The sequence below is a fragment of the Macrobrachium rosenbergii genome, chromosome 6, assembly GCF_040412425.1.
Source record: "Macrobrachium rosenbergii isolate ZJJX-2024 chromosome 6, ASM4041242v1, whole genome shotgun sequence".
Classification (NCBI taxonomy): domain Eukaryota; kingdom Metazoa; phylum Arthropoda; class Malacostraca; order Decapoda; family Palaemonidae; genus Macrobrachium; species Macrobrachium rosenbergii.
In genome coordinates, this window is record NC_089746.1 from 47,004,012 (window position 1) to 47,019,127 (window position 15,116).

At 39.2% G+C, this 15,116-nt stretch overlaps 1 protein-coding gene across 4 annotated transcripts in view; it reads left to right on the forward strand.

The window, feature by feature from the left end:
* Positions 1–15,116, forward strand: part of Nrx-1 (Neurexin 1) — a 479,218-nt gene that overhangs the window by 1,689 nt on the left and 462,413 nt on the right. The gene's annotated exons all lie outside the window — the stretch shown is intronic.

Below are 15,116 nucleotides of genomic sequence, written 5' to 3' on the forward strand. Positions count from 1 at the left end.
CAATTTCCTTTTGTCGAAGGGACGTTCGATCAGATGGTGGTGTCCCGTATTGTCGATCGCATGTATCCCCGTGACGTTTATTGTTCCGCGAAGTATCCATGAAGAATAACGGTCATGCAACGTACCTCATGCAGCATTGCAAATTTCGTGGCTCTCACGGAATGGAAAAGGTAAAAAAATAAAAAGATATAAAAAGGAGGAAATTGATTGGAAGGGGTAATGGGGACGGGGCTCGTATGTTTGGCCTGTCAAAATAGTCTTGAGTAAAGAAATGTAAAATTCTCAAGACTAGATTTTTATTTATTTATTTTTTTATTTATAATTCAGGATTATCCTCGGAATTTCTCTTTTTTTCTCTTTTGTTCCGTGATGAAGGCTTGCTGGGTTACGTCGTATCGTTGGCCAAATATAGACGCTCAGATATTCTAGGAAAAATATATTTTGTTTATATATATATATATATATATATATATATATATATATATATATATATATATATATATATATATATATTATTGTTTGAGTTGAAATGTTTGAATTTAAAACGCCGTAGAATAATGCATTTTTATTAGTGTTATTCATTAATTGTACTCTCTCTTCTACTTCCAGTTCAGTATCGGTTTGTTTGTTCTTCCTCATTCTTGAAAAAGTCTAATGGAAATGTCAGTAAACATAAATCACTTTAAAGAAAAATACTACTATGTAATATTTGGTGAGTTCAGAGGTCAACATAGGTGCCCTCCAATATCCCTTAACCAATAAATTACCTTCCTTACGGGGCGCCTAGGGGCAAGGGCTAGTTCAGGCATATGGAAGGCTGTACATAAATCGACTGTCATCGATGGCTTTGAAACTCCTGCTTCAGTGAGGCTTTCCGTATGCGTTAAATCAAGTCACAGATAACGGACAATATATTTGTGGGATGTAGGACGTTACTGTGACCCATTACCGCCCGGACTTATCCCATTGCATCCTGGTAAGCGATATAGCATTGTGACGCCAGAAAGACCACAGTGTTTAATCAACGAATTGGGACCTAACAATCCAGTCATGTGATCTTCGATGTCCAGACCATGTAGACTTTCCAGGGAAAAATATATTCAGATGGTTTTTGCAGACTAAACTATACCTGGAAAATAGACCAGGTCGGTAATATTCGTTGGTGTATATATGTAATAAATGAGCTTAATGTTTTCACCGAAAGTTAACTTATTTGTAAAGTTTCTTTCGTTCAGTGCCGATGAACATAATCGTTTCGACGTCAGATTACCTAAACAAATCAATTAATCAACCAATCGACGCTGCTTCGTTTCAAATATCAATAAGACTGATTAATCAACTCGAGGTTCTTTGATATTTGTAATTAATTGTATAATTTCGTCTTTACATTGTTGGTTTTTCTTTGTTCTTCGTCCATGTTTTCAACATAATGGGCATTTTGACCTGCATAAACTTGCCAGGCAATTTTCGAGTCATTTTGACTTGCTCTGTTAAAGCGCACGGAGTGTGTGAGCGATAATAATAATAATAATAATAATAATAATAATAATAATAATAATAATAATATAAAAATGAAAAGTTGGTGGTAATGTGGCCGCTAATGAGCTCTTCCACTCTTGAGTTTGACCTAAAATCGAATGCTGGTTTAGGTGCCATTCAGATACTTGAATTATTCATGGCGCAGTTTTTATCATTCATGGCACTCTCTACCCAAATTTCGAAAACACTTGATGACAGAAAGATTTATTTATGATTTATAATGGATTTGTTTAATGATTTAATTATTCGTGTATTTACCCATAAATCTCGTGACCTTTCTTTTTTGACAATTAGAACATCCCATAACATTTCGTCTTCCACACCATGGCCTTAAGTGAAAAACCTCCGTGGGCGGGGGTGGGGGCAGGTATTGCCGTCAGTGCACCTCACTTCAACCTCTTTCATTCCTTTTTACTGTACCTTCGTTCATATTCTCTTTCTTCCATCTTGCTGTCCACCCTCTCCCAACAATTGTTCATAGTGCAACTGCGAGGTTTCCCTCCTGTTAACTTTTCAAACCTTTCTACTCTCAATTTTCGTTTCAGCGCTGAATGGCCTCTTAGGTCCACCGCTTGGCCTTTGACTTAAATTCTATATTCTATTCTATTCTTAAATGATAACAAACTCCTGTGTACTTATCCAGATAATGACACTCTTGAACACCGAAAGCAACGCATTTTGTCACATCGAGATCAACGTGATATTTTACAATTATTCTTGAAATTATAAGTAAAGATCAAACCCAATGAAAGCCTTACATGGGGTCCGATTGTGATGACCTGATATCGTCGTCCTGATTGTGTTGGGTTCATTGAGGGTAAAAGTTTGTGATGTATTTGTTTGAATATTTTATAAAACATATTTAGAAAGCCTTCCTACTATATTTTGCTCAGTTATGTATGTGCGTGAGCATTCCCACGCTAGACTGTCACATACATATATACATACATACATACCGGTACATACATACATACCTATATCAGGAAGAATGTTTTCTCGCTCTTATGGATTATACATACATTAAATTTTATCTGAATCATATGAACTCAGATAGAGATGCACAGTCAAATCGAAAGTCCGCTGGCACCCACTGTTCATTAATTTTACAGCAAGACCCTTGTTTTACAGTCTAAAGACTGCGCAGTTTCCACTCATGTGAGTGAGTGGCGCTGGACTATTAAATCTGAATTTGCACACAAGCATTAACAAGAATGTTTCCTGTCATAAAACTATCCTAATTCGGGATGAAGGTCATACGTCATTCACATACACGTAAAAGAAAAAGTTAACGAATTTCACAGTGGAAAATCCCAATGCTGAGTCATACGAATGAAAATGAAATTACTCCTGTCTACAGTTGGCCAGTTGGAGTCAGCCCTCTTGCTGTGACACTTAGAATTCTCTGAACTTTATGGACATAATCTCACAATGGACCAACGTGCCGTAACTAGTGAGAGTATGATGGTCACATGCGCATGCACCTAATCGCGCATGCGCGCTCAGGATCGATAACTTTACGCTATATGGTGCATGCTGTGTTGTAACTCTGAGGGGGAGTTGACCGACCCCAGGAGTAGTTCTGAGAGTCAATGCCTCGCTTGAACCAAAGTCAGGCCATGATTTTGATCTTTAATATTTTCTTATATTTTTTCTTGTTCATCGGTAAATGAGAGACCGTTTTTCTATGTTCTATCTCTGCGGATATTTAGTTTCATAAAATGCTTTCGTCTTTCCTTGTAAACGGAAGGGATATATTCAATGATATTTTCTATTGTAGAGAGAGAGAGAGAGAGAGAGAGAGAGAGAGAGAGAGAGAGAGAGAGAGAGAGAGATTTGGCTTTCTTTACAAAGGTTTTGTTTCAAGGTGATATTTATATTTGTGACGTTTTTTCTGTTTAATTCGTGAGAGATTCATTCCTTTGTTATCTTTACTGCTACTGAATATAGAAGTTAAGGGTCATTGGCCAGATTACGTGGCATTCAAATCTATTAAAGCAGCTCTGTTTAGAAAACCCTTAAGATTTACGGTGTTCAGAATGTTTTATATAGTTCTGAATAATGTCTTTCATGCATGAATCATTCCTCAATCACTGTAGCTGTGCTTTCGAGTTGATGAATAGGTTATTTCACATTCATTGTGGACTTATGCAGGTTGTCAAATGAATGAACTTGCATATGTTCGTCTTCTGTGCTTGCCATTGCATAGACATTGAGTGCTTTCATAATAACGTAGTGAGGCCTTATGCCAAGCCATCTGGGAAACGACTTCTGTGAATGTGAAAATGTTGTACCTAAACATTTCGCGTGTCAGTTGTCACTCGCGATATCGTGTTAGCGTCTCTCTCTCTCTCTCTCTCTCTCTCTCTCTCTCTCTCTCTCTCTCTCTCTCTCTCTCTCTCTCTCTTAAAAGTTCATGAAACAATTTGCCCCCTGTACGGACCTCTGCACAGAATTCAATTACCCACCGGAAGTATACTTTTAATCATTTTGGGATTCGGTTGTGCCTTGAAGTTTTCGTTTTGCCAGACCTCCATAAAAGCAGGTAAAACTAACTTGGCCCCTGATTTAAAAAAGACATAAATGAACAGTCGCAACTTTGCGCTGCAGGGAGATAATTTATGTATGAAACGGCTTATTGTTCAGTTTTCGTTTATTCATCGGAATCTCGATACAGAAACGTTGCTAATTGCGGGCTTAAGGTCACAAGACATCGATCTTGCTGTTTTGACGAAAGCTGCGCGTTCCTCCGCTCGTCTGGAAGATTTTTCATTGATTGCAGACGAAGAAGAAAAAAAAGTAGAAGAAAAACCAGGAGTAGAAAGCATTCAACAGCAGGAACAGCTACAACAGCAGTGGCAGCAGCAGTAAGTACTGTGGACCATTGATCGCCTTGGCGGTCATTATCATTCCGCCGCTTTTAGCTTCTGTTAGTGGCGAAGTCGGCAAGCGTTACTACTGCTGGGGCGGCCTTCTCCCGGGCGTCAGTCAGTCAGTCAGTAACTGTCAAGTCAGTCAGTCAGTACGGTCAGTGACTGTCAAGTCAGTAAGGCACTTAGTCAGTACAGTCAGTGATTGTCAAATCAGTCGGTCAGTATAGTCAGTGACTGTCAAGTCAGTCACTCAGAGACTGTCAAGTCAGTCACTCAGAGACTGTCAAGCCAGTCAGTCAGTGACTGTCAAGCCAATCAGTCTGTCAGTCAGTCAGTACAATCAGTGACTGTCAAGTCAGTCAGTACAGTCAGTGACTGTCAAGTCAGTCAGTCAGTTAGCCAGTACAGTCAGTGACTGTCAAGTTAGTCAGTACAGTCAGTGACTGTCAAGTCAGTCAGTCAGTCAGTCAGTGACTGTCAAGTCAGTCAGTTAGTTAGTCAGTGACTGTCAAGTCAGTCAGTCAGTGACTGTCAAACCAGTCAGTTAGTGACTCTCAAGCCAGTCAGTCAGTCAGTCAGTGGAAGTTAAGTCAGTCAGTCAGTCAGTACAATCAGTGACTGTCAAGTCAGTCAGTACAGTCAGTGACTGTCATGTCAGTCAGTCAGTCAGTCAGTCAGTCAGTGACTGCCAAGTCAGTCAGTCAGTGATTGTCAATTCAGTCAGTCAGTCAGTCAGTCATTTAGCCAGTGCAGTCAGTGACTGTCAAGTTAGTTAGTCAGTGAATCAGTCGCTCGTGTATGCCGATGCTGGCTTGTCCCTCTGCCGTCAGCTGTCTCCTTCAGGCGAAATGGCTCGGTTGCTCACACCTCCAGCTGCTGTTCCTGTCCGCACGAATTCCATCATTATTACAATTATTCTAAAGTCTATTTATTATATTCGAATTCTATTATAAATGATTCTAACGTCTCGTTATATCGCTTGCAATAAAATTTTTAATCTTATCGCTATTATTCATAAACATGAATTTCCTGCCAGCCTTCCGCAAAATAGATTACCATCGTATGAAAAAGAAAAAGTAAGAGGAAAATGGAAATTGCAATGAATTTCTTACAATACCTCAAGCAGTAGTATATATATATATATATATATATAATATATATATATATATATATATATATATATATATATATATATATATATATATATATATATATATATATATATATATATATATATATATATATATATATTGTGACGCTTGCTTATTGTATGGATAAATATTTACTATTATTATACAAAGTATCTTGTTAAAGTAAGTTAGTAAATAGGGGTGGAACTTAATTCTAACGGGACACCAGATGAATTTATGGCCTTCAGTAGCCCAGGATATTGGCATGTCCACTGGAAATCCCTGAGGGCGTGGGGCATGAAAAATTGCTGGCGGCAACATTTTACATAAACAAAAAACAATCTTAAATTTCCCTATGTCCAGTTGCGTGGAAACTTAATTTTTTCCAAGCGGTTGCTGTGAAATAGAAAAAATATTTTTTCGTTTTATGTCCTTTTGTTGAAGAAATTCAATTTTTTAACGGTCTCTGGGTTAGGCAACCTAATGTCTATAAGCAGCCCAGGCGTGATACAGCAGGGATAAGGTTGCTAAATAAGTAAATAGTAGTGATTAATCTCTCAAAGCAAAGTCACAAGTCGGATGTTTCTGACAAATGATAAAAGTAATGGCATTAAGAAACAGGATATTTTGAATGATTTTATTGTTTAAATGCTGCATATACACAAGTTTTAAATAAGAAGTGCTAGAGAATCTAACGAAATTATTCAGGACTACAATTAGCATTTTTTTTTTTAGAAAATTGCCTTAGAAAATCCATAATTTTCTAGATAAAAAGTAATTCAATTCCTATGTCAGATACCCAACGCAGGCATTTTGTTTGAAGACACGGGATAAAAAAATGAAATGCAAATATTTATATACGAAAAAATTCTGCTACGAACATATATTGTAAGGGGGAGCATTTTCCTGTTATGACATCGCATGTAAATGCCGTTTACCCGATCGGGAATATTGAAAACGTGAATTTATCCAATCAGTGAGTGAGAATATTATCACGCTCTGACGATTTCGCATTGGAAAATGACGCATTTTTCTCCCCCGTAAAAAAAAAAAAAAAAAAAAAAAAAAAACAGGCAATCAGTTCATCTGGCATCTGACTGAAATCATGTATCGGACTTGAGTGACGAGGATGGATTTGCCAAAAAAGGGAGATCCACCCCCGCCCTTCTCCTCCCTCCCCACTCCCTGCCCGGCCCGCCACCACACCCACCATCCCATTCTAGCGCCCTAATCCTGTAAGCAGATTTCGGAATTGTTTACTCAGTTTTTAAAGCGGGGTTTTCCCTCTCTTCTTCCGTACTTCCACGGAATTCATCTAAAAACGGTTTTTTTTTTTACTCTTCTTTTAACATGGAATTCGCCCAAAAGAGATTTCTTGTACCATGAAATAACGAGATGGATTTCTGATATCGAGCGCGTGTTGCCGAAATAAACTCTCTTGCGTATTTGAGGTACATGTATTGTGAGAGAGAGGAATTTCTCTCTCTCTCTCTCTCTCTCTCTCTCTCTCTCTCTCTCTCTATATATATATATATATATATATATATATATATATATATATATATATATATATATATATATATATATATATATATATATATATATATATATATATATATATATGTATATATACATGTATACATTTTGTGTGTGTGTGTAATTTTATCCAGCTGGTCTTCCCATAGAACGGTTGACTCCAGAAGGTATCATCCATCCATACGCTTCTAAATATGTATGTTGGGATGTCAGACCTAAAGTGTTACGCACACACGTATACTTTCCCACACACACACACACACACACACACACACACACACACACACATATGTACATATTTAGATAGCTAAATAGATAGATAGAAAACCTCGATACGGACTCACTTAGAAACAAGTAGCGTATCCTCATTTGGATGGCAACGTGAAATCAGACTGCTTCGAGTTTGTTTATCCGAGGGCTGGCTTCTGTTTTTCGTCGCCCAGAAGACTTACAAGGCCAGCATTGTTCGCTGCGATTATTTTGCAGATGAATTGCTTGTCAAGCCTTGAGAGCTGTTTCTTCTAAGACGCCTTTCTCCTCTACTTTCGCTCGTTATTCCATTTTTTTATCGTCTTTTGAAAGGTTGCGTATATCTTTAGTTACTGTTATGTGTTGGGTATAATTCTGGCATTGTTGAAGTTCTAGCGCATACGTAAAATCAGCGCCTCTCAAGGAAGGGAACTGATTTGCTCTCTTCACGTCATATCGATTATTGCCTCTCAAAAAAATGTGTTTTGGATTTGGGTTGACTAGTTCAGGCTCATTTGCTTGCACGCGCTTATTGCACGCTATTTTACACTCGTGCATACTTAGTAAATCGGACATCAGGAAAAATGTTTTCATAGTGGAAAGGACATCGGGAAAAATGCATACATAGCAAAAAGACCAATTGACTACGTAGGAAATCGGACTTCGGAAAAAATGCATACATAGTAAATGGGACATCATTGAAAATTCATACATAGTAAATGGGACACCAGGAAAAATGAATACATAGTGAATGGGACATCAGGAAAAGTGCATACATAGTAAATTGGACATCGGGAAAAATGCATACATACTAAATGGGACATCAGGAAAAATTAATACATAATAAATGGGACATCATGAAAAATGCATACATAGTAAATGGGACACCAGGAAAAATAAATACATAGTAAATGGGGGATCGTGAAAAATGCATACATAGTGAATGGGACATCAGGAAAAGTGCATACATAGTAAGTGGGAGGTCAGGAAAAATGCGTACATAGTAAATGGGACTTGAGGAAAAATGCATGCATAGTAAATGGGACATGGCGAAAAATGCATACATAGTAAATAGGACATCAGGAAAAATGCATACATAGTAAATCGGACATCGGGAAAAATGTATACAAAGGAAATCGGACATCAGTAAAAATGCATACATAGTAAATCGGACATCAGGAAAAATGTGTACGTAGTAAATGAAACATCAGGAAAAATGCCTACACAGTAAATCGAACATCGGGAAAAATGCATGCATAGTAAATGGGACATCATGGAAAAAGCATACACAGTAAATGGAGCATCAGGAAAATTGCATACATAGTAAATGGGACATCATGAAAAAAAAGCATACACAGTAAATGGAACATCAGGAAAATTGCATACATAGTAAATGGGACATCAGGAAAAATGCACACTGTACATAGTAAAAGGGACATAAGGAAAAATGCACACATAGTAAATGAGACTTCAGGAAAAGTGCATACATAGTAAATGGGACATCAGGAAAAATGCCTACATAGTAAATCGAACATCAGGAAAAATGTATACATAGTGAATGGGACATCAGGAAAAATGCATACATAGTAAACTGGACGTCAGGAAAAATTCATACATAGTAAATCGAACACCAGGAAAAATGCATACATAGAAAAAGAACGTCAGGAAAAATGCATACATAGTAAACGGGACATCGGGAGAAATGCATACATAGCAAGTTGGACATAATGAAAAAAGCATGCATAGTAAATAGGACATCATGAAAAATGCATACGTAATAAATCGGACATCAGGAGAAATGCATATTTCTTTTCATCATAGCCTTGTATAGATACTTTGCAAGCAAGCAAGGTTGCATGTATGCATCTGCGCGCGCACGGGGATATCTCACGCCAAGTAAATGACCATCATTTGTCATGCAGCCCGTTGTGAACAGACTTTGCACGGCTGCCTTTGTACGTGTGTTGCGACACCTGCAAAAGGGATTACGTTGTGCAGGAGGGATTCCCTCTTAACTTGCTTTTTTTTCCTTTCTTTTTTCCTTCCACTCCCTTTCTCTCTCCTCCTCTCCCTCTTTCTACTTATGCAGAGTCAGCCATCCGTCTGTGGAGAGTTCTCTCGAGAGATTCTGTGCCAAGAACTGAAGCTGCCGACCTTGAGGGGATGGGTACCGGAGGAGACTTTTTTTTGCGACGAGTCTCTCTCTCTCTCTCTCTCTCTCTCTCTCTCTCTCTCTCTCTCTCTCTCTCTCTCTCTCTCTCTCTCGTTATTCGTTCTCTCCAGAAGTCTTACGATTTCCTTACCCATCAGATATTCCATGATTATCTCGAATTATTAACCAGTGTATCTTCCTCCTCCTCCTCCTCCCCCTCCATCTCCACCACTTCCTCCTTCTTATTCTCCTCCCCTTACTCCTCTTACTCTTTTCTTCTGCTGGATTAAGCGTGTCAGGACTACCATTAGTTTTTCGTTACTTTTCTCCGGGTGTTTGCTCTTTCTTCAGCAGTCAGATATTCCCTTTCACCCGGTATCGATTCTTCTTCCTACCACCTTTCTGGATGATCAAACGGGTGAAAAATGCCGCTGCTCAGACCACAGTTTCGAACAAGGTGTTGTACAGATCGAGAGAACAGAAGCGGATATCTTGCAGACGCTGCAACAGACCACCTCCTCCCTGCACCGAATGAATATGAATGCGATCGTTTTGAGAGAGTACTCGGTCAGCATTTTCACCGGGATCGTTAACGAGGAGGGGGAGGAGGAGGAGGAGGAGTTGATTTCAAGGGCCTTCCATTTGAGGAGGGTGTTTGTAACTCATTCCTCAAGGAAGAATTAGCTATGTGTCTTAGCTATGGTGTCTCCCCATCAAAGATTCTCCGTAGGGGAACGGGGCGGGGGGGTGGGGGCGCAGTAGTGCCGTCAGTGCACCTCACGCGTTGCCCTGTAGACATGACTTAAGGTACTATGCAGCGTCCCTTCGGCTCCTGGCTGCCACCTCTTTCATTCCTTTTACTCTGACTCCGTTCATATTATCTTACTTCCATTTTGCTTACCACCCTCTCCTAACAATTGTTTCATAGTGAAACTGAGAGGTTTTCCTCCTGTTACACCTTTCAAACATTTTTACTTTCGATTTCCCTTTCGGCGCTGAATGACCACATAGGTCCCAGAGCTTGGCCTTTGGCTTAAATCTTCTATTCAAATTCCAGTTCCCACCAAAGATGAGAATGATACCGGATATTTGAAAGAAATGTTTCAAACTCGTATGGATGTTCTGGAATTGAATATCTGCACGCAGATTGTATTTGCATGCATAAAAGCACGTGTGTGTGTGTATACATACGCTCACATTTGCACTTGGGAATCGCATGTGTATACATGCTTAGATGGATATGAATTTGAATGTATTTTGAGGCGACTGGAAGTTAATGAATGCATTTACAGTATGTGAAACAAAATTATAGCAGTGCGTTGTGGTTTATATATTAGTAAAACAAATAAGATCCTCAGGGTTTTGGACTGGAGTGCTCTCTGGGGACTTAGGGGTGGTATCTTGTAACAGTTGAAGACGTCGTTTTCATTTTAGAACTTTCTAATTTTTTTTATTTTGCCTAATTCTCTTAGGGACGTGCTCATGAATTATGTAGAGTCGTCTGTCTTCGGATATGTAATTTCATACACACACCCACCCACACACACACACCCACAAATATGTATTATATGTATATACATACACAGCATACATATATAAGTATACATATTTCTACTATATGAATTTTATTTATATATATATATATATATATATATATATATATATATATATATATATATATATATATATATATATATATATAGATATATATTGTATGTTTTATATATAAAAGTTTTGCCTATTATTGGATCTTCAGGGTGTAATCATGCCCATAGACGTTTGCCTCTTAGTTCCGATTACTAAGGCCCTGGTTTATCCGATCCTGGGGCCGTCATGGTGGGAGTTTGGTCTTTTGTGCCACGTTTCGTTCTTCCCCTCCTTAATTCTAAGCTATAGCATCCGCCTCACATTCAAGGTTCCCGCAGATCTATCTTTTATCGAATCTGAGCGAGAATGCCACCCATACATCCGGAGGGGGCTGCCTACCGTAAAACGGCCATAAACGACTCGAGGAGGAGGCGTCTTTCTTCTGTGCGAACACCCTCACGCCGCAGCGGAGAACGAACCCAACGCCGTAAAAGGAGTTCACTTACCTGATCGCTTCTCTAGACCTATATAAATTTTTTTAGAACGCCACATGATCTTGGTTGTGGAATTCGAAGAGATTCTTTGTTCAATAGGGGATCTGGCGAAGTATTCCAGAGCCAGGTAGAAGGGGCAGGTGCGTGACGAATAAGGGCTATTAACGGCAGCCAAATGTTGTTCAAAGCTGACGATTAAGGAGTCGGGGCCGGGGGTAGGGCTGGGGATTTCTTGTCTCTCCCAGCCTGGAGCCTGAAGCATTCCAATCCTTTCATGGGATTCAGTTATTAGGGAGCGCTTTATCATTTTTAAGCTATAGGACACCTCGCGCACTCCCATCTACGAGGGCACCGCTGAATTTATTAAATCATAAGGAAGAATGTAATCCAAGGGAAAGGTTTTAAAAAAATCAAGAAAACTATTCCATGGGTACCTCAGGGTGAGGCAAAGAGCCCAGATGAAATGTGGTCTGTGCCCACTGCCCATAATAGGGGCGGGGGTTACATGGCAATAACAGCTCCACGAGGTTTCTCGGGCATAACATTGACCCTGAAAGCGTTATTGTCGAGTATGTAGTTAGTTATGCACAATTGGTAAATACGTATATATGCGCATACGTGTACACATGTACATACATATGGGCACACGTACAAATTTGTGTACGTAAGTATTTTGTCGATAGGTGAAATACCAGACCGTCGCTTTATCCACGCATTATTCTATTTTCACTACATTCCTCCCAGTCGATTTGCGGTTTCGAAAAACGTCTAAGTCAGGCAACTGTCAGTTACGGCTGAGATTTATCAAATGTTTTCAGGCAAATGAAGAATTTTTATTTTCTTGAATGAGTTAAAAAGAAGTAGCGCGTTATATAGGTTTTAGCCAGCTATTGTGGGTCGCAGCTAGGAGAGAGAGAGAGAGAGAGAGCCTCGACGAGGCATTCCTCACTCCACTGAGGTGAAACTCTTTCTCTCTCTCTCTCTCTCTCTCGAGAGAGAGAGAGAGAGAGAGAGAGAGAGAGAGAGAGAGAGCCTCGACGAGGCATTCCTCACTTCACTAAGGTGAAACTCTCTCTCTCTCTCTCTCTCTCTCTCTCTCTCTCTCTCTCTCTCTTTGAGGTTCAGAGACACTTTTCGGACAACCTTGGTTTTGAGACTTCTTGAATATAACGATTCCTGGGTGGAAATAAAATTACTCTTGTTCCTTGAGCCTCATTCTATCATCACAGATGCTCCTCCCCACCTTGTTTAACCATTACTGCCTTCCTTAACTACTTTTAATACCTTGATTTAATTTTAACTGATTCGTAAAGAGTAGCAGTGCACTGATAAAGCTATTATTATTATTATTATTATTATTATTATTATTATTATTATTATTATTATTATTATTATTATTATTATTATTCAGAACATAAACCTTATTCAAATGGAATAAGCCCACAAGGGTCACTGATTTGAAATGCACACTTCCAAAGAATATGGTGCTCATTTGAAAGAAGTAACAGAATTTAATAGGATGTACAGCAAGACGAGATCAGTTAGTAGCAAGGAAAAAAATTAGCAAATAAATAAATAAGCAGATAAAAATGTGGGTAAATTACTAAAATACAAGGAGAATTGTTTTACGCTAGTAATATGATGCATCTTCGCTTGAACTTTAGAAGTTCTAATTGCACAACAATTGCTAGAACTTGGCTTCTCAACATCATCGTTACCAATGCCATTAACTGGTGTTAATGGTGATGATATGACGTTTCCGTCGGTGTATATGAAAAAATTGCTGTACCGGTCACTTTCTGCTCGCTGTTCGTTTCGCATCTCGTGCCTAAGAATATTTTTCAGTATAAAGAAAAAAGTTATTAACATGCTCCGTAAGTAATTGTTCTTAAATGCTTGCAAAGAAAGGAAGAATAAAGAATTTTTTTTCTCCTGCTTGGGGCAATGAGCTGGTGAACAAGCAGTGAACCAAGCATGTGTTATGGAACGGGATGTTGAAAGCCCTAGAGTTTTATGCATGAAGCTTCAATTAATTGATGATATTAATAAAGCAGGCATTCTGTTCTGTGGAAGCTTCCTCAGTCAGCTAATGACCTTCTATGATAATTCTGTTTGAATGCACACTCATTTTGCATAATAATAATAATAATAATAATAATAATAATAATAATAATAATAATAATAATAATAATAATAATAATAATAATAATAATAATGGCCTGTGTCTTGATTCCTTTGAATCACTTTCTTTGATCTTGCTGGAGGGTCAAGTCTTTCATTACATTTCCTTCGACTTAAAACGTTTTTTATATTTATTTTGCAGTTAGTCTTTCACTGTGCCCGGTAACTTTCATCTCTTATTTTCCAACGGTGATCCGTTTTTGTATATCGTTTATTTTTCTTGTAACTGTTGAATTTCGAATGGCTGATATTTTGTAATATTATTTGAAACATTTTATTATGATTGATATTATTTTCTTTTTTGATTTTATCATAACCTTTATCACATCTCATACTGTTTGATCTCTTTATTTTTTATTTTGTCATAATCGTTCACCATATTCCATTGAAGTTAATTTAATTTTTATCATATATATTTCGTGCATCTCCCCAACTTCAACTTTTATATATATATATTTCTTACGGTTTTTATTACATTCCCGGTAATCTTTTCTTTCATCTCCTCCTCCTCCACCTCCGACGTTTCTCGCATTCCCTTTCATCTTTCGTCTTTTATCATATGCCCTTTTTAACCCGAGTCCCGCTGGATACTCCCGAGGAAACCCGAGGTAGAGGGAATCGTTGCCTGAGAGACAAAAGAACATCTCGGACGACTGCAGTGAAAGCCGAAGCGCCACTTGTTACTCTCGCGAGTCGTTGGGGCCCTCTTTCTAGGCGAGGTCGAGGGGAAAGGACACAAGCCCAAGGAGCGAGGGGAAGGTTGTGAGAGGAGGGTGGTGAGCTAGGGGGTGGGGCGAAAGCGACAGGCCAAGGAGCGAGAGGATTGCGAGAGTAAAGGGGAAAGAATGTCGGGACAGGAGAGATAGAGAGAGAGGATTGAGAGGATGGAGTGAGAAGGGGAAAGAATGTCTTGTAGCAAGGGGATTGGAGAGAGAGAAAGGGAGGGAGAGATAGAGAGAGAAGGTTGTGAGAGGATGGGAAGACTGAGAGAGGGGAAACATCAGGCCTTGTAGCAAGGGGATTGCTACGAGAGAGAGAGAGAGAGAGAGAGAGAGAGAGAGAGAGAGAGAGAGAGAGAGAGAGAGAGAGAGAGAGAGAAGGCTGTGAGAAAAACGTCAGGCTTTGTATCATGGGGATTGTTACATGAGAGAGAGAGAGGGAGAGAGGGGTGCTGGAGGAGGCTGTTAGAAAGGGGGGAGGCTGTACAAGAGAAGAGAAAAAAAGTGGGGTGGGATGGGGAGGCTGTGAGAGAGGAAAACGTCAGGCCTTGTAGCAAGGGGATTGCTACAAGAGAGAGAGAGAGAGAGAGAGAGAGAGAGAGAGAGACGGTGCTGGGGAGGCTGTGAGAAAGGGGAAACGTCAGGCCTTGTAGCAAGGG